At 35.9% G+C, this 20,246-nt stretch overlaps 1 protein-coding gene and 1 long non-coding RNA gene across 10 annotated transcripts in view; one reads left to right on the top strand and one right to left on the bottom strand.

The window, feature by feature from the left end:
• Positions 1-20,246, top strand: part of GRIA4 (glutamate ionotropic receptor AMPA type subunit 4) — a 377,201-nt gene that overhangs the window by 196,906 nt on the left and 160,049 nt on the right. The gene's annotated exons all lie outside the window — the stretch shown is intronic.
• LOC109028926 (uncharacterized) overlaps positions 987-20,246 on the bottom strand; it is a 41,563-nt gene continuing 22,303 nt past the window's right edge. The window contains exon 3 of the long non-coding RNA XR_008669859.2: positions 987-1,055. This is a non-coding gene — a long non-coding RNA (uncharacterized lncRNA). The remainder of the gene's footprint in view (positions 1,056-20,246) is intronic.

The raw sequence follows: 20,246 nt of genomic DNA on the forward strand, positions 1-20,246 counted from the left end.
ATTTATTTTTTATTTGTTTATTTCAAAACATATTAATTGTTATACTTTTAAAATTTACATTAGGTTTATTTCACTTACATTAAGAATATAAATATTATAGATATTACATAATATTTTATACACATATGCACACATGTATACTAAAATCTTACAATAGTGCTATTCAATATAGAATTTAATTAAGTATATCTTAAATTTATCTTTGACTTAAATCACAGTAACTAACATTTGAAATTTTTAGGCAAGACCTTTCAACTCAAAAGAAATGTGATCTACCAGGTCACAGGAAATATAGATATGTCTACTTGTCTTTTATTATATTAATATCTCTGTGTTAAAATGTGTATTGAGCCAAGCACATTGCTTGTATAAAAATTACTTATTTTTATACATCTAATGGGACTGTTTAATGGGACCTTTTCATTTACCATTTCTTAGACTGTTCTTATATATAGTATCTCTGTTAATAGTTACCAAATTCTTGCAGGAGGCAAGGGAGATATTAGTTCCATGTTAGAGAGAAGAAGACTGCAGCTCTGAGAATTTAGGTTATTTGCCACTATGAAATTTAGATATTCTCTTGGCTAATGATATATTGATGTTCACCTGTATAAATAAATACATCTTCAATGTGCATATATACATATAAAATTTTATATAGATGAGAGTCTCACAGGTTACATTAATGTGCTTCATAAGGTGGGACAAAAGTTATTAATTATACATATTAAAGTGAAAATTACATTACACTAAAAAGTTAACTCTTTTAACTGTATTAAGGCATAACTGAAGTAATTAAATCAATAGACTCTTCTGAGAAATATTTTAGATCAATGTTCATGAACAGATCAATAAATTGATGTGCTATTTCTATCATAATTCCATTTTTAATTAGTTAAGCAACACACATTGTGTATCTTCCAGATAAAGAACACTTCATGAGCTCCTAATGATCCTTGCTTGGAACCTCAAAAATGTAGAAAAGGTGGCCGAGTTCTCAAAGTAAGCTTCTGATATAGTTGGTAAATTGAATAGATAGGTGATTCTGATTGGTGCTATACCAAAAAAAAAAAAAAGAGAGAGAGAGAGAGAGAGAAGAGTCATGATTACTAGTATCTTGGAGGTTACAGTTGAGACTAGCTCTCACTTTTACATTTGACCTTTCTTAGATTTAAAAAAAACAAAAGGTAAATTTGAAGAGGAGAAGAATAAGGAATTTGGGCATAGAAAATTAACAGACCTGTTCATTTGCTATATATGATTGGAATTTTATTGTAGGATGCATTATTACCTACTTATGCTTGATGCTGCATTTATTTAACATGCAGATTGGTAATCTAGTGGCTCTCATTTATATTACAAACAGAAAATGTTAACATCCTAATTGATAGATTTACATGATATGACATTTCATCATAGTTTTTCTTAGCCTTTGAGGCATATAAACCTGATTATTAAAGACATGTTATGATGTAAAGCTGTCTTTTTGTTTTCCCTAATAAATAAGTGTAACTTCATGAACATCAAATGTTCTTGCTTCCAATTTATTAAAACACACAAACACACACGCACACACACACACACGCACGCACTAGACCACTGGACTATCCTCAGGAAATGACACATATGACACATCTCCATGTTAAAGGAAAAAAGCAGAATCCCCCACTTAACAAGTTTATAAAACTATGCATTGTATTGAAAAAGAGATAAAATGAATTCCAGTTACGTTGTATACTCCTGCACAGAAAAATGACAGTAGACATAAGGCAGCCTTGATAAAGATTGTTAAAGTTTCAAGAAGGTAAATAAGTCACAGCTAACAATAGTTGGTTGGAATGAAGGGAAAAATTATTATAAAAATAAATTTATTTTATATGGATGATTGCACAATTTTAAAATTCTGAGAGCATGGTGGTAGCTGTTGGTAAACTAATGGCCTTCAGTTTTTAACCGCATTCCATCTCTTTTTGGAATGGTAGAAAAGTATGTTTTACTTGAAAACTATTTCTGTATGAAAGCCACTGGGAAGTTGTATTAGATGTAAAGATCATTGCAGTGGGATTTTCAATTAAATGACTGGAACACAGCAGTTTGCCTTTTTTCCAAAGAGAACATAAAAATGACTGCCAAGAATAAAAGAAATAACTGTTGATACCTATGAATATATAATATAAAAATACACTTTGGAGAATCTCTGTATCCTCATAAACTAAAGCAACTAATCTCAGGGACTATGCCCTCTTAGACACATAATTTTATAATTTGAAACAATTTTATAATGGACTGAGAATGTATGCAAAATTATAGGCATAATATTTTAAATTAACACTTTGTTACATTGGTTATTTTAAGCTGGCCTTTCCTTATTCCATTTCTGTAATACTGACTTTTAATATGATATTTATTTGGGAATGAGTAGGCTAAAAAGAAATCAGAGTACTGTTCTACAGACACTCAGTATTAGCTAATTAATGTGACTCATCAGTGAAAAGATTGATTCGGGAATAGAATATAGATAGAAAAGGCGAAGCGATCATCCATAATCTAGTAAGGCAACTCACTCACCCATAACTGCTGGTTAAGAGGGAAAACATGAACAATTAAGTCTCTAAAATAGCTTTCCAATCAGTCAAAACTTCCAAAATGCCCAAGTAGTGTAAAGACCAAGTGGAGAGCAAGAAATCAGGAAAAAAAAAAAAAAAAAAAAAACAAGCCACAAAAAGAAAAACCCATATCAGAAGCCGAATTTTGGAATAACTAAGGCAAAAGGCATTAGCCAAAGTCAAACATCGCCATAAACTAAATGACTGAATTAGCATAAAAGCCAAAAACAAAAAATTCAAGAATGCAAAAAGGTTAGTATAGTGATCAGCTGCACTTCCCTCTGGCTCTGGACTTTCTTGACCCTAATAATTGCTAATAGCTTAGGAGGTTATCCCATCCATAGACATTTCCATTTTAGTAAGGATTTATGAAATTTTAAAAGCCTTCTCGACACAAAGTGTGTATTCTACTATTAAATAACAAAATGTCAGATTCTGTGAAGTTATTTTGTGGCAGACAGCCTTCCTTAGTAACCCATAAATGTGGCCTAACTGGAAACGAAGGGCTTGACTCAAGATTCCATTTAATCAAGAAATTTAGAAGAAAATATAATTAGATTAGAGAGGCCTTAAAACAACAAAGAACCAAAGCAATTTGTAATTGCAGAAGAGAAATTCAAAGCTAGCCTGATTTTATAATCCAATAAAAGTAATTTGTATTTTTTTCTTGTTCTCTTTAGACTAGTAACTGTAAGCTTTTGTTTGTTTTAGTTAAAACATTTAAACTTCCCATTAAATAAGTTGAACTGAATTCTTTGTTTGTTTGTTTACCACCATTTTCTCCAATATCCTAAAAAATGACAATAAAAAAGAAATATAAGTGGTTGAGATATGGTCATATCCCCACATAATGGGAATGGGAGAACAAAATTGGGGGGCCAGTAAAGCAGAGAGATTTTAGGTATTTAATTTAGCAGAGCAGAGGAAGCTGATGGCTAGATCAGAACAGAGAGATAGAACAAAGGAGAATAAACAATTCAAATCACAGAACCCATCAGAAAAGTTCAAGAATGGAGGTACCAGTTTCCTTGAAAAGAAGACCTCTGGGGCTGGAAACAGGTATATTGATTGAAAATGTATTTAAAAACTCAAACTCCCCATTTCTTTCCTAAGTCAGGTAAATGGCATTTGCCCATCTCTCATCCTGTACAAATCTGAGTGTTTACTTTTTGAAGAGAACAAAGCAAAGATATTCCAGACTTGCAGACACAAAACAGTTTAGAGAAGATGTGCCGTGAAGAAAACAGGCTGTGAAATGAAATTTTGTATATTGAATGGTACCCAGGTCTTCTAGTGAGCTTTTTAGTGCCTTATTTGTAAATATTAGTGCGCAGCCACTGAGAAATTCAAGAAAAGTGCCCCAAAAAAGTCCGAACACTTTAACGAGATAAGAGATGGTGCTACATATGCATGAAACAAGAACAGGAGACCATAAAAGGGAATATTCAAAAAACAACAAAAATGATAGCTCTTGAAAATTAAAAAAAGATAACAAAAATAAATATAAAAAGGAATTGAAGTGTAACATTGACAAAATATTTTAGAAAAGTAAAGACAAAGGAAATATAGAAGTGAAAAACTTAAGAGATATTGAGAATCAGTCCATGACACCAAATAGTCAAGCAATAGTAATTCCTAAAAGAGAAGACAGAAAACTAAAAATTTCATAGACTGTAAGGATAAGAATTTTCAAATTGAACAGAGCCATGGATGGCTCAAAACAACAAATGAGGGAAAAATCCTTATTTATGTCATTATGTAATTTAAGAACACTGGGAATAAAGAGCAGCCCCTAACTGCTTTCAGAGAGGGTAGTAAAATGATCTAATACAAACAATGGGAATACAATAACATTGTGTATTTAACTATCTCAAAATTATAACAATTTTATTAGAAGCATAAGAATGAAAGAGGGTAAACAGATGTGAATTGTATGGAATCTAGATAGCTCAGTCCTCATCTTTTATGATGAGATATCAATAGATAATGTTAAACATTGAAAAAGAGTCAAGATATAGCAGTACAAGTATATTTTGAACTTACACATTTAGAAATTTATAAAGAAGTCAAAACCATCAGAAACTTCTAAGAGTTTCAAGTGCTTACCTCTGAGGAATAAAAATTGAGGTTACAGAGGAAAAATCTTTTTCTTTCTATGCCTTGCAGAACTAGCTCTCTTGATAAACTGGTATCAAACTTGATAACTTTGATTAATTTTCATTAGCAATGTGTTTTGATGTCAATTTCTGCTTTGGTTTTTATGAAGTTCAAAGAGACCTATACATATCCAATTTTTTTTTTTCAGCTCTGAGAAGTTGTTCGCTTGTGTTTTTTTTCTCCTTCTCTATCACAAATTCTTGGGTTTATCTCTGTCCATTATTATTCAGACTCTAGTTACTCATATAATAACTCTCCATATTTTATCTTCTACTCTAATCATTTTTGCTCACATTGTCTGCCCTTTGCTTACTTCCTTCATGTTCTGAATACTTCTCATAGTTACCTTCTGTTTAGCTTCAAATAATCTGTACAGCCTGTTACCTTTTACTGTTTTCAATGTTAATTTTATTTGATCTACTTCAATTTTCATATCTCAATACTCTTTTGGTTCTCTTATTCTATTTAATATAAAATAGCTATTTCTAAAATTTATTTCTTTGTAATATATTAAATCTTATTAAAGAGATAGATCCTACTCTGCATTTCATAGTGTTGTTCGTGTGTGTGTGTTAAAAATCTTTTCCATTGATCTAATATTATTGTTCTCTATTTATTCATCCATGAGATGGATTTGTTGATCTTTGTTTTGGGGCTCAATTAATTTTGAAGGGCTACTTTAAAACACACCCCTAGAGTCCTGGTTGAAATAAATTAAAATGCTACTCATATCTAGAACCAGAGAGAGAAAAGAAAGATAAACAATAATATGGGTGACTTTTAATGTGGCCCAGGCACTTGAAGTCCTTTCTCCCTGGATCCAAGGTTGGAAGGCAAAGAGAGAAGAGAGAGAAAAGGCAAGTATAGATCAATTTGCACTGGGAAGTTATGGTACTAAGACTTTTCAGAATTTGTAATAATCTTCATTCTTTTTTATTATTGTGGCTTGATCTAAAATATTTTCATGGTGATAAAGAAGTTGAGGAATGTTAAGGTCTTTGAGCATACCTGTAATTCAATCCTTTTCCCAAAAGTTGTAAAATCAGACATACAGACAGATCAGATCCACAGACAAACAAATTCTTTAAAAACTGATAGAGATTTTGATCAAAAATATATTTAAGTCCATCTTCTCCCTAAATATAAATAAGTACATGGCTAACCTGTCTCACAAGTAGTAAAGTGCAGATTCAATCTATAAATCCCCTGAAATTTAAAATAACTGCTTATCTAAAAGTCTGGTAACTAATAAAAATAAAACATTAATAACAAAGCAGGAACAGAAAGATCTACAGCTAAATTCCTAACATGACGGCAAGTGTAGAATTTAATGAATTCCAAGGAAAAACAAATAGCTTCACACATATTTAAATTTTTTTATTCAGGTAACCAAATAAAAATGCAGTTAGGTCAGTTAGTCATCATTTCTAAGTTTTTATCTATTTATTTTTGAATATAGTATGAATTTTATTTGATAATTATTTGTTAATAGTGGTTCATTAATTGTGACAAATATACCTCACTGAGGTAAGATGTTAAAATAGGGAAAACTGGGTGCAGGGTATTTAGGAACTCTCTGTACTCTCTTTGCAATTTTATGTAAATCTAAAACTTTAAAAAAAATTTAAAGTTAACCTATATTTTATTCTAACTCACTTTCTAATCTGTTTTCATTTTCATAGCTACATAATAGTTTTACATATTTATGGGGTACATGTGATACTTTGATACAAGCATACAATGTGTAATGATCAAATCTAGGTAACTGGGATATCCATCACCTCAAACACCTATCATTTATTTGTGTTGGCAATATTCCAGATTTACCCTTCTAGTTATTTTAAAATATGTAATGAATTACTGTTAACTAGAATCTCCCTATTGTGCTACTAATATGGTTTGGCTCTGTGTCCCCACTCAAATCTCATCTGGAATTGTAATTCTCACATGTCAAAGGAGGGACTTGTAATCCCCACGTGTTGAGGGAGGGAGATGATTGGATCATGGAGGCAGTTTCACCTATGCTGTCATGTGATAGTGAGCGAGTTCTCACAATATCTGATGGTTTTATAAGGGCTCTTCCCCTTTACTTCACTCTCCTCTCTCTTGGTGAAGAAGGCCTTGCTTCCCCTTTGCCTTCTGTCATGATTTTACGTTTCCTGAGGCCTCCCAAACCATGCAGAACTGTGAGTCAATTAAACCTCTTTCCTTTATAAATTACCCAGTCTCAGGTAATATCTTTATAGCAGTGTGAGAATGGACTAGTACAGCTACCAAACGCTAGATCTTATTTCTTCTATCTTTACTGTATTTTTGTACCCATTACCCATCCCCTCTTTATCCTCCCCTCCTCACTACTCTTCCAAGCCTTTGGGAGCCACCACTCTTTTCACTTCCTCCACAAGATCATTTTTTTTTAACTCCCATATATAAATTTTTAAAGCAGTTGCACAGATTTAAGGATAAGGTTGTTATCTGATTGATAACAATTCATTGGTTTCTACTTTTTCTCAGTGTGTTCCACTGATCCATCACTGTTGACCTATAAGGATTGGGAAGCCTTTCATTTTGTTTTGCTTCACAGCTTTCATCTGTCCAGCATGGAGTTTTACTTAAGGTCTCCATGTTAGAATACCTTGTCTCCTTTGAACCCAAACAAATAACATCCATGTATTAATTTTCTACCTGCAATAATAGCATGACAGCCTTGTTGTGGGTGACAGTTGCAATCACTTAACTTAGTTTTAGCTCTGGGAGATAGCTTGCCAATTGTTCCCCTCTTTCTTTTTTCTCAAAAGAGGTGAAAGAGAGGGAGAAGTAGTTTTTGACCCAAGAGACAGGTTCAGCTGCTCTCACTAACCATCTGGCCACTATTGGAGAGGACCTAATAGACTCCAGGCAATGACATTTGCCATGCAAGTCAGTTTAATGAACCTGCCACAGAAAGCCCATCTTTAAAAAGCCACCCTATTAGGTCCTGGAGGCATCAGTCCTCAAGAAGGCTAAAAAGGGTGCACATCTCTGTCAGTAACAAAACATAACCAAGCCTCTTCTTGATGATGGGTTAGGGGGAGAAGAAAAGGAAATTCCATGAGGAGCTTTCTCAAAATATACCTGACCCCGACCTTCCTCCTGAGATACAGCTGAACTACTAAAAAGAAGTTATATATAAATTGTAAAGCCTGCCTGAATATTCAGATAATCCCCCCACCCCACCCTAGCACCTTTCAGAGTTTCACCTGACTCCTCAAGTTAGTAGTAAGCAGACTTTTGGCATAAGCCACAAAAAGGATAAGTTTGTAGGTCACCTTCTCCAAAATTATTTTTATGAGAAAATGTAATATCTGCAACTGTGTTAAGCATTTTTTTAAAAAAACTATTTTTTTTTATGGCTACGATTTCTGAAGCTGTCTAGCATGTATGCAATCCTGATTGTAATGCTACAATTTTTAGCAAATTTATATGCAAGATGAGTGGAGGGAGAGGGTTGAACTATTTGGGAGCGATGAGTTGCATTTTTACCAGAGCACAATTCCCCTTCCCTCAGTTATAAAATTAACCATGCAGGCATTCTTTATGTAGTTAGAGGAGAGAGAAAGCCCATGATCAGCTATTAAGAGGGCTGCAGGGAACACAGCAGCACAACTGAGATTCGAGGGTAAGGAAAATGTATTAAAAACACATTGTGACTTTCAGATGTCCTTCACCAGTCTTAGACTATAGAAGAGATATAAATGAAAACTCTTATAGCAACTTATCTGGAAGGCAGAGGCAGACAGAGAGACCTCTAATCCATCTCTTTAGTTCCTTTTTCTCTCACCCCATCTCCCACATTCTTTTGGTGTGGCAAGTCCCAAATGTCACATCCCCAGAGGCAGCCTCTGGTAGTAGCACCTTCGAAGTCCCATCCTGTCAGTGAACGAAGGGGTGACTGGAATTGCTCAGTCTGGGGAGGATTTTCTTAATGCCCATCCATGAATAAGAAAATGGCATTGTCTATATGTTTTAATGTTTTGAAAAAAATGAGACTGGGGTTGAGCTGCCCGACAAAATACAAGACACCCAGTTAAATTTAAATTTCAGATAAACAATGCAGCATATTTTTTGGAAAAGTGTGTTACAAATGTTTCATGGGACATATTAAAAAATATTTGATATGTATCTGAAATTCAAATTCACCTGAGCATCCTGCATTTTTACCTGCTATACCTGGCAACCTTCAACTCAGACCACATTAAAAAACTAGGCCATGACGAAGCAGGTAACTGACATTCAGGGTTTGTACTCACTTTCCAACTGTTAAGTGCTTTCTCTGGGCTCGAATTCACAAAGACCAGCACCCTTGTGGTACCCATTTGATCTGTTCCTACCCCTGAGTTTCACCTCCTCCCCTCTCCCCCATGCTTTTTAGGAAAGGAATCTGCAGACCGTGATTTTAGAGTAAGATGCTCCATTACTGCACTCAGGGCGGGTGCCTGGAAGGCTGGGAGAGTGCGAGCAGGAGAAAAGAAAACAGACAAAGCAAATTTTCAATACCTCGCATCTTGCCAAGGATGAGCTCTGTTTAGTTAGAACATATTCATTTTTTTCACAAAGACCTTTGAGTTCCTTCAGGGAGCCAGCATTCCTTTGTTTTCTCCGCATGATTGCCCACTTGCTGGTGGAATCCCTTCTCAATTTCTACCTGTGTGTCTCTACCCTTCACCATGTAACATATAAGGGTTCCTTTGGCTTTATTTGATATGAATTTATGGGTAAACCAGGTTTGGTGAATTTGTTGTGAATAGTTGGCAATGAAAAATATTATTCCACTACCTGGGACCATCTTCTAGTGTGATATCATAGTGGTCCATGTGAGGGCTTGGGTATCAGCCACACCTTGATTTGAGTCCCTTTTCTGTTACCTACTACCATCTTTGTCTTTTTAGGGAATTAACATAACTTTTATGAACCAAATTTTTTATCTTTGAAATAGTAATAGTAGTGACTTAATTGGGTCTTGGAGTGCATTAAAAAAGAATATGAATATCAAGTGACAAGCAGGATGGGAACACAATGTCCCTCTTTCCCCTCCACTTCCCCATAGGGCTGTATCACAAATAGTTAATATTGTTAACCCAAATTGGAACTCTGGGCTTCTGAATCATACCCTACTCGCTAAATCATTCTGCTCATAAATAGAGATATTTTTATAGATTTTGGAAGGGAAGATTATGAAAAAGGGCTTTGATTCTTACTTAAAAGAAAGAAATTGGCCTGGCATGGTGGCTCACGCCTGTTAATCCCAGCACTTTGGCAGGCCAAGGCAGGCGGATCACGAGGTCAGGAGATCGAGACCATCCCGGCTAACATGGTGAAACCCCGTCTCTACTAAAAATACAAAAAATTAGCTGGGCATAATGGTGGGCACCTGTAGTCCTCGGGAGGCTGAGGCAGGAGAATGGCGTGAACCTGGGAGGCGGAGCTTGCAGTGAGCCAAGATCGCGCCACTGCACTCCAGCCTGGGCAACAGAGTGAGACTCCATCTCAAAAAAAAAAAAAAAAAAAGAAGAAAGAAAAAATTTAGGAATGACCAGCTGGTCTCCTCATCTAGGCTGGGAAATAAATACCACAGTTATCCTGAGGAGTGAGACATGCCATTTTTCATAAGGGTAGAGGGAAATGGGGGAAGGAAGAGGAATCATAAAACTACCTCTCATCTGTTCCTATTCAGACAATGGAATAACTGAAGATTCTTAATAAAGAAGATTTCATCCATTAATTTGTTTCATATTTAGCAATGCTATGTAGAGTTTGAAATATTTTCAGGAATTGAACAGTGGTAATAAAATTGATGTAAAGTGAAGAAAATGTCAAGGAGGAGATTGATATACAGACAACCCTGCTTGTACTTTATGAATGACTCCAAGTGGATAAGCAATCAATATTTTCCCCTGGAGAAACATGGTGTTGGGACACTATTGCGTTGCTTAGTTCCAGTTCTAACTAGGCTCTAGGAAAGCCCCTAACCAATAAGGGTGGTAAGTGGATAGGTTCTGGAGTCAAGAAATAAGGCTTTGAATAAGGGCTCTGCCACTCACCAGGTATGCAACATTTGGACAATTTACCAAAACCCACCTAACCCCTCATTTTCTTATTGGTATAAAATAGGATTCCAGTAGTGTTCTTCTCTCCTCAGAAAGTGCTGAGTGCCTAATATGTGCTTGGCTCTGTGCTCAAAGTGCTGAGGATACATGAACAAAACAAGATAGACAATGACAGATTGTAACAGCATGAAAAAAATAAATAAGAGGACATGAGAGAGACAAACTCTGTCTCATGAGAGAGAGAGTGGGCGGTTGCTTTAATAGGTGGTCCTGGAAAGCCTGTCTTTCAGGTGATATTTCTGCTAAGATCGGAATATAAGAGAGAAACAGTCCTGCAAAGAACAACAATAGCAACAACAAAAAAAGGCGAAAACCTTCCAGGGGATGAAACAGCAAGTGCAAATGTGCTGAACCAAAAAAGAACTTGATGTGTTGCAAAATGAGCAAGGAAGGAGGGGTGTGAGTTGAGGTCAGTGAGAGAATCAAGGCCTTTAGCACATGGTGAAAAGTTCGGGTTTCATTTTAAGTGCAAAGTAAGTCCATGAAGATTTTTAAAGGGATGGCATGATCTGATTTATACTTTTGAAAAATCACTGTGGCTGCTATGGGGGAAAATGGACATTAATGTCTGGTACGTAGTGTCAAATAAATGCTGGTAATTAATATACTATTATTGATGTAATGGTACCTCTGCTACACATTATTGTTGATATTACTATTGATTCACACTCAAAGTATTAATGAAAGTGTCCTGTGTATGACGAGCCTGTGCAGAGATTAAAATGATACGGCGACTACTACTAAGTAGGATAAGTTATTCTGCCGCAAATGTTGCTTGTGTGTAGGCTTGAGCAAGTTAATCTGTATGAATTTCAGTCCTTTGATTTGTAAAATGGTAATAATAGTAAAGCAATTGTAGGATTTAAATGAGAAAACATATATAAAATGCGTAGTAGAGTGACAGATAGTAGGCAAATAACTAATATCACCCATTATTGCCATTTTAAGTGTATACACAAAGGGAAAAAAAGAATTGGCTACATTTTTTAGCTTCAGACTCTTAAGAACATGAAATATATACAGAAATAAATGCATAGCAATTAGTATGAGCATCTGTTCTCTTACAATCCTGTATAGCCCTTTCCCTTATTCCTGTCACTATAGGGAATCTCTTCCAATTAGTTCATGGAGAATCCTTACCAAAAATGGGGTAGATCTTATTTTCCTATAACCACAGAGGTGAATATATGGCCCAGAGTTGGACAAACTACAATGTTCCCTTCCCAGCCATAGTGATTGGTTCAGAGTAGGGCATGTGACCCAAGCTTGGCCAGTCAGGGTCTATCCATGGACTTATCTGCCACAGCAATAAGAAAAGACTGTTGCTTTCCTAGAGTGGAAATGCAGATAAGTTGAGTCTAGGGCTACCACTAGCCCTTTTTGCTTGTTGAGAGATAGAGCGACAGAGTCCGGACAACAGTATTTAAGGCTCTGAACCAAACAATACCTAAAACCAGCCTTCCTACCTGACATCTCCAGTTACATGAATCAATAAATTCTCTTTTTGCTTAAACCGGTATGATGAATCAATGATTCTTGTCTAATAGACCCATGCAATTTAAGATCAGTTCTGGAAGCACATTCATCCATTTGGGGCACAAATTTGCTGTTCCCCAAAACAAATCCTTTACTTGGTTTAGGAAAAGGGATTGAGAAATAGTGTTAGGTGCAAAAGAAGTGTTGGTAGTTAAGACTCTATTATCTAATGGAAAGGTAGATGGGAATGTTTCCCTTCCCAGAGCCCTGCTATTCTTCCTACTTTTCATCTGTCCTCTCACCTGACACCCGAATGCCCTCATGTGTCGGGTCACCTTCAGTTCCGAGAGCTTTCTGAGTCTTTTCTGCTGCCTAGTCCATCTGCTGTTGATGCCGCTCCAGCTGTTACTGCTGAAAGCTGAGTGCAAAACTTTTAAATACACTGCCAAGTATGTTTAAGGGGTTTATATGAATGAAAAACGACCAAAAAAAAAATGTGGATGAGTCCTAAGAGGATTTCTTCTTTCTCACTTCTAAAGCATTAACAGAGTTTTGAAATAAAGTCTGCTATATTTAAGTTCTCAATAAATATTTTAGGAAATCAAGATAGCTTCAAGAAATGTATAATTTTAAGGCCTTATCTTCTTATGAAATCTCACAGACATTTCATATGATTTAGTTTAATACTGTGTCAAGATATTTATCCATTTATTCAGGCAATAAAGCTACACATTTCCAGGAATGAATTTAATTAAGCACAACTCTTCCTTACTGCCTAGCACCCCTCCTTTAATGCTTACCATGCTTTTGACCCCAGCTCACACTCTGCATGCACGTGAGATAGCATGATGTAACAAGAGGCAGCACAGTATAATAAGAACATATGGGCTTTGGATTTCCTATTCCCAGATCTCTGCCCACACGTCCTAGGTCTATCGATCTTGGGCCAGGCACTTCACTTCTCTGTGCATTGGCCTTCTCGTCAGGAAAATATTACCTATCCTGTAAAGTTGTTTGTATTTAAAAATAGTATTAATACAGGTGTGTTGTGATATAGTTTGGATATGTGTCCTCGCCCAAATCTCATAGTGAAATGTAATCCCCACTGTTGGAGGTAGGGCCTAGTGGGAGATAATTGGATCATGGGGGTAGATTTCTCATGAATGGTTTACCACCATCCCTCTTGATACTGTTCTCATGATAGTGAGTGAGTTCTCATGAGATCTGTTTGTTTAAAAGTGTGTACTACCTCACCCCTTGGTCTCTCGCTCCTGCTTTCACCATGTAATGTGCAAACTCCTGTTTCACCTTCTGCTATGATTGTAAGCTTCTAGAGGCCTCCCCAGAAGCAGATGCTTTCTGTACAGCCTGCAGAACCATGAACCAAATAAACGTCTTTTCTTATAAATTACCCAGTCTCAGATATTTCTTAATAGCAATGCAACAATGGCCTAATACATGATGTCTCATAGTGTCTTACATATTATAATAGATTATTTCCATTAGTAGCACAGTATAGTGGTTAAAAGCTCAGGCTCTGTCTGGGTGCAGTGGCCACACCTATAATCCCAGCAAGTTGGGAGGCCGAGGCAGGAGAATCACTTGAGGCCAGGAAACTGAGACCAGCCTGGGCAACTTAGTGAGACCCCATGTCTACCAAAAATAAAAATAAAAAATTAGCCTGGATGGTGGTGCATGCCCATAGTCCTAGATACTCAGGAAGAAGGCTGAGAAGGGAGGACTGTTTGAGCCCAGGATTTCAAGCCTGCAGTGAGCTATGATTGTGCTACTGAATTCCAGCCTGGGTAACAGAGTGAAACCTCGTCTCTTTAAAAACAAACTAACTCAGGTTCTGAAATCCAACTGCTGGGGTTTGAATCCCAGCCTCTTCACTTACTAGCTTTGTTGTATTAGGCAAGTTGCTTATCCTCTCAAAGCTGCAATTTCCTCATCTTTAATGGGGAAATATTGATAGTATCTATCTTGTTAGTGTGCCATGGAGATTAAATGAAATGTTGGTAAATCATCATTTTTCTCAAACTTACTCAGTGAAATAGTAGTGAATTATCACAAAAGCAACATTCTAGTTATAGGATAACATGAAAGGGGAATTAAGAATTTTTGAGTATCTAGTATGGACCATGGCTCATGACTAGAGCAGTGAAAAAACTTATCGTGGTGTTTACACATCTGCATTCATATAGCATTGATACAATATTTGGGTGCTTTATAGTAGTAAATCTGAAACTAGCTCAGTGTTGTGGCCAGAGTAAAGTAATAGTTTTTAAATTTTTTTTCTATTCATTCCTTTACAACTAGAGCAAGATGTGTCAGGTGTATCATACATTTCCAAACATTGTCATGTAAAGAGGACACTTTAAATTTTCATTAAATCTCATAGTGATAGTTATAAATGATAGGATAAATTCCATTTCAAAATAATTACCAATATTTTCTGTAAATTCAGTAGATTCTTGTAAGATTTATATTTTGAATACATTACAGAATATCATACATTATATAGAGAGAGTATTTCTTGCCTACCTGTGCCTTCTAATTCATCTTACATATTAACAAAAGGAAGATATTTCTAGTAGTGAAGATCAGTGTACGTGCAGAACCATATTATTACAACATAGGAATCTGTAAGCACGATGAAAAACAGCCAAAGGACGTGCATCAGAAATTAAATCCAGTGGAAAATATGGCAATCATTTTAATTTACTGAAGCAAGCACCTACACAAAGCAAGAACACAGAGCAGAGATACAAATGCTCTAGAATAGAGCTCAGGAAAGTAGTGTAAGAAGAAAAATAAATGGAAATAAATGTGGAATTAGAAAGACAAAGGAGAATGAACATTGCTAAAAATACAGCATGGGTCATAAAAAGTGACCAAAATAAAATAAGTAAAGAGTTTTCAAGGATTAGATAGCAAATTACAGGTATAGAAGAGAAGACAGGCACAGGAGATCCCCAGAATGCATAAATTGAGTCCCAAGTGTTGGTTAGAAAAAGGTGATGTTTGGTTTGAAGACTAATGAGCTAGAACTTGCCTGTGCCACCCTCATATGCAAATGTCTCACAGACTGTTGGAAGTGCAGGTCTGTTACTCAGGGAAGAGATGAATGCTACTTCACTGTTACGTTTGTTTTTACATTCAGAGAGTGGCCTGGGTAACCTACTGCACAGCAAAATAACCTGCATGTCTGGCTGGTCACAATTCCATCCATTATAACCACTAATACTCACAGGTAAAGAATGAATCTTCATCTTGCTTGCTTGCTATGTTATTTTTCTCCAACTATTCAATTACTATTTTATTACATATAATAATAGTAACAGAGATAATTCAGATGGATAGCATTCCCAGAATGTTCACAAACATCCTCTAAATAAAGCTTTTGTCACCTTAGAGCATAAAATGCCTGCCTAGAGCAATTACATGACAAATACAACTTTCACATACTGACATCTTCCCTTCCTGTGCACTGGAGAGGGCATAATGGGAACCAAACGGCCAAAGGGCAAGGAATAGGACAGAAAAGGCAGGCACAGAAGGGCTTGAGCTAATAGCCAGACATAAATAACCTTTACTCCATGAGGCTGACATCCATTTAATATAGGCCTCTGAAAATTGCTAGCAGTTTGATATGGGATTTTAGAAGTCATATGTTTTGAAACTTAACTAATCCCTTGTTTTTAATTTAATTTTTATGCGTATGTAACAAAGTCAAGCTACATTAATTAGGTTAAATTTCATGACCACACATTTTATACAAGGAAATCAGGACAAGGGAAAACAATTTTTCTCTTCATCTTTCTAAGGTACATGGATTAAGGACTGAAAAAGTAGCCATTTGGGTTTGGACACTGTCAGTTTATTTTAGTATATAATTTGTCCTTTGAGGCATGGTGAAACATTTATGATTTCAAGAACTAGGGCAACTAAAGGTGGAAAAGTAGAAATGGCTCTTTACTTATTTATGTGCATGCTCTGATTGAAAGACATACAGGGAAGAATTTCAGAACCTGTGGTCTAATACCATACTATCTGATTTTGGATCCTGGCTCTAACTCTCACTATTTATATGACCTTGTGTAAGGCAGTTAATATCTCTGTACCTCCATTTCCTCATCTGTAAAATAAAAATGATCATGAGCCTATTTTGGTGACAATTAATTCTCATAAATCACTCATAACAGTACTCAGCACATAACATGCACTCAATAAATTTTAACTCCCATTAATTGCATCTTTACAAGCAATCAGAAAATTATATTTTCTTACTGAAAAATATAATCTTAGGTATCGTTGACAGTGTACCAAAAATTCAGTTAAAGAATACTTATATTTCGTATTCATAGTTCAAATATAACATTTGTGGGAGTTTCTCTACTCTCTGAGGGGTGATAGGCACATGAAACGCTACTGGGTAGGGGGTAAGGGTAGATAAAATTGCATGAAAAGTTTTACTTTATAACATGTATACATTATCACACATTATTATATTTAAATCTCTCAGCAACAAAATGAAATAAATAGGTATTACTATTATCTCTGATATGCATTGAACTGTGTTCATCTAAAAAATGATATGTTGAAATTCTCACCCTCATTACCTCAGAACATGAACTTATTTGGATGTAGAGTCATTGAAGATGTAATTAGTTAAGATGAAGCCATCCTGGAGCAGGGTGGGCCTCTAACCCAGTGTGACTAGTATCCTTATAAGAAGATGGTTATGTGAAGATGGAGATACACAGGAAGAACACCATGTCACCACAAAGGCAGAGGTTGAAGTTATACTACTCCAAGCCAAAAAATGAAAAGGATTGCCGGAAAACCACCAGAAACTAGGAAGAGGCAGGGCAAGAGTCCCCTCCAAGCTTCAGAGGGAGCATCGCCCTTCAGAGGGAGCAGACTTCAGACTTCTAGCCCCTACAATTGTGAGACAGTAAATTTATGTTGTTTTAAACTACCCAATCTGTGGCACTTTGTTTCCACATCCCTAGGAAACTGAAATAACCCTCTTTTCACAGATAAGGAAACTCAGGCCTAGAGAGTAAGATCACACAACTAGTAGGTAAAGGAAACCATTTTTGCATTCAAAGCACAACTTTTTCTATTGGGACATCTTGTCTCTTTCCATCATTCCTTTGCACACTGTTCACTCCAGCCATGCTCTTCAAATAACCCTTCCTCAAACATGCCAGTCATGGACCCTCTTTATCTTTGGTCATAGGGAAAAAATATATATTTATTTGTCGGCTCCCCCATGCCAGGCATCTCACTGGGCAGTTTTCATATGCAATGTTCTCTCAGTCTTGCATATGAAATGAATTTTCTGCCATTAAATCCTCATTCTTCAATTGCCAAGTGTCTCCAAATCCATCAAGCTTTCCATCTATGTTGTCAGAATTATTTTTTTCTGTTTATTTCCATTGATCTCTAATTTTTGTAGGTGATTCATAGTCTATAGCATTCTGTCAATTTCACTGAATTTTAAGATCTTTAGAGACAGGGTCAGAAATGTAATAGCCCTTTAAGGAACAACAGACAAAGTCACTAAAATTTTTACTTAGACTCCACAATCTGAAATGTAGCTTTTCCTGATTTACATATGCCATATGCAATCTTTGTCTTATTTTCCAAACCAAAAATTGGTCAGCAGGCTGTTAAGAACAGAAGAAAGAGCGAAAACTTCCCTGATGGTATATGAGGCCTGAACGTTTATTAGTTTTTGTTATTGTTTTTGTGTTTAAATTGGTTCTCTATTTACTGTACCATTGACCTCTCTTCCTCACTCTCACACTTTCTGTTCAATTTGAAATTTCACTGAATGTTTAGACATCCAAAACTGAGAGCTCACTCAGTTTCAACACTCAATAAAAAGGTGAGATAAAAGCTTAAACTTTCATAAAGTAAAGTCAAAATTTGTACTTTAGAACATGGTTTCAGAAAATAATAACAACAATATAGGAAAACAAAGGAAAATCAAAATCTGAATGATTTAGTTAAAATTGTATTGAAGCAATTTGATTTTGGCAATATTGTTCCCTCTGAAGAAATTGTAGGAGGGGGTATTAGGTCGTTCTTGCATTGCTATAAAGAAATAACTGAAACTGGGTGATTTATAAAGAAAAGATGTTTAATTGGCTCATGTTCTACAGGCTGTACAGGAAGCATAGTCCTGGCATCTGCTTGGCTTCTGATGAGGCTTAAGGAAGCTTATAATCACGGTGGAAGGCAAAGGGAGAGCCGGTGTCTCACATGGCAGAAGCAGGAGCAATAGAGAGAGGGTGGGGGAGGAAATGCCACATTTTACAACCACCAGATCATGTGAGAACTCACTTATTTCAAAGACAGCACCCAGCCATGAGGGATCCACCCCCATGACTCAAACACCTCCCACCAGACCCCACCTCCAATAGTAAGGATTACAATTCAACCTGAGATTTGGGCAGGGATAAATATTCAAAGTATATCAGAGACTCTTCATAATCTGAATTCTGTAAATTTCATTTCTTGTTCATAATTTTCCCATAAAATTTATGCTAAAAAATTCTTAATACCCACACACACTTAACACATTAGGCCAGTAACTGGCACAAACCATGACTTATCATATTAAGCCGAGTCAGGCTGATCTCACTGCTGCTTCGAGGTACCCATATAATGCAGCAGAACTACTGCACATTGCAGGTGAGCTAGACACTGCTGCGCTCACCACGCAGGTTCCCAGAACCGGGAAAATCCTTTTGCTGTAGAACAATTTGCATTACAAAGAGATGCTAATACCTAAAGCGTAAGTGTAACTGAAATGCTTAGCTTTAAGCCAGGCTGTGCCTTTGTAGACGTAGGGTTATTTAAACTCCTGTAGCATCTTTCTTCAGAGTAATGAGGAACTTGACAAATAATATAAATATAATTTCATGACTGGCATGCAATAATAATCAAGATAAAGTTTAAATGCCAGGCAGAAGACATATAGCTAGGAGTGCTGCCCAATGCCTACCCCAGAGGAAATCAGAGTGGCTCTTCGAGTAAAAGAATGTGAAGTTTGTTTTACCCAAGACCTTTCTGTTTTCTTTCAGTTTGATTTAACAGAATTATGAGGGGGGAAAAATGAGAGGAAGTCAGACACTCACTATAAATGTTTACACTTATGCAGGTCAGTGTCACCAAGTAGGTTGCAAAGTCTTAGGAGGGAAACTTGTTTTCATAACCTTTACATGTCTGTAACACTTAGCATAATGTCTGGCATAATGTCTGAACAATTGTAGGGTGCTCAGGGAATGCAATGATTTTTCTACCCAAATTTTCCTTTTACCATATTTGTTCATGTGCTTCTTCGATTATACATTCATGTAATTTTACTTAAATTTTGTTTTGCTTTGTTAATTAAGTAATTAAAACAAAGTATGGTGAATTGGAGTTTAATTATCCTTGTGGTATGTTCTAATATCTTCTTAACATAATAATAGTATAATGCCAGTTAAGAAAGTGAAACCATCTGGAAAAAGAAGATGGGGTTAATATGTCACAAAAGTATATAATAAAAATTGATTTTCTTATGGGAGTGTATAATATTTGCAAGGAAATTATTTGCAAGGACTGAGTAGAGTGTAAATGTTGAGTAAATGTATTTTTGGTTATTACTCTTTCTGCTGTCTTTAATACAATTGATGCTTCTGAACATTTCTTCTTCTATCATGTTGTAAGTACTGAGTTCTTTTCAGTATGTATTTATAGCCTCTTCCAATGTTTTCTGCTATTTTAGAATGATAGTGGTACCAGGCAATATATTAACTCTCTTAGTTCAATCCCATTTCATATTTCCCCATTAATCTTGTTCAGG

Source organism: Gorilla gorilla, chromosome 9, assembly GCF_029281585.2.
Source record: "Gorilla gorilla gorilla isolate KB3781 chromosome 9, NHGRI_mGorGor1-v2.1_pri, whole genome shotgun sequence".
Lineage (NCBI taxonomy): Eukaryota > Metazoa > Chordata > Mammalia > Primates > Hominidae > Gorilla > Gorilla gorilla.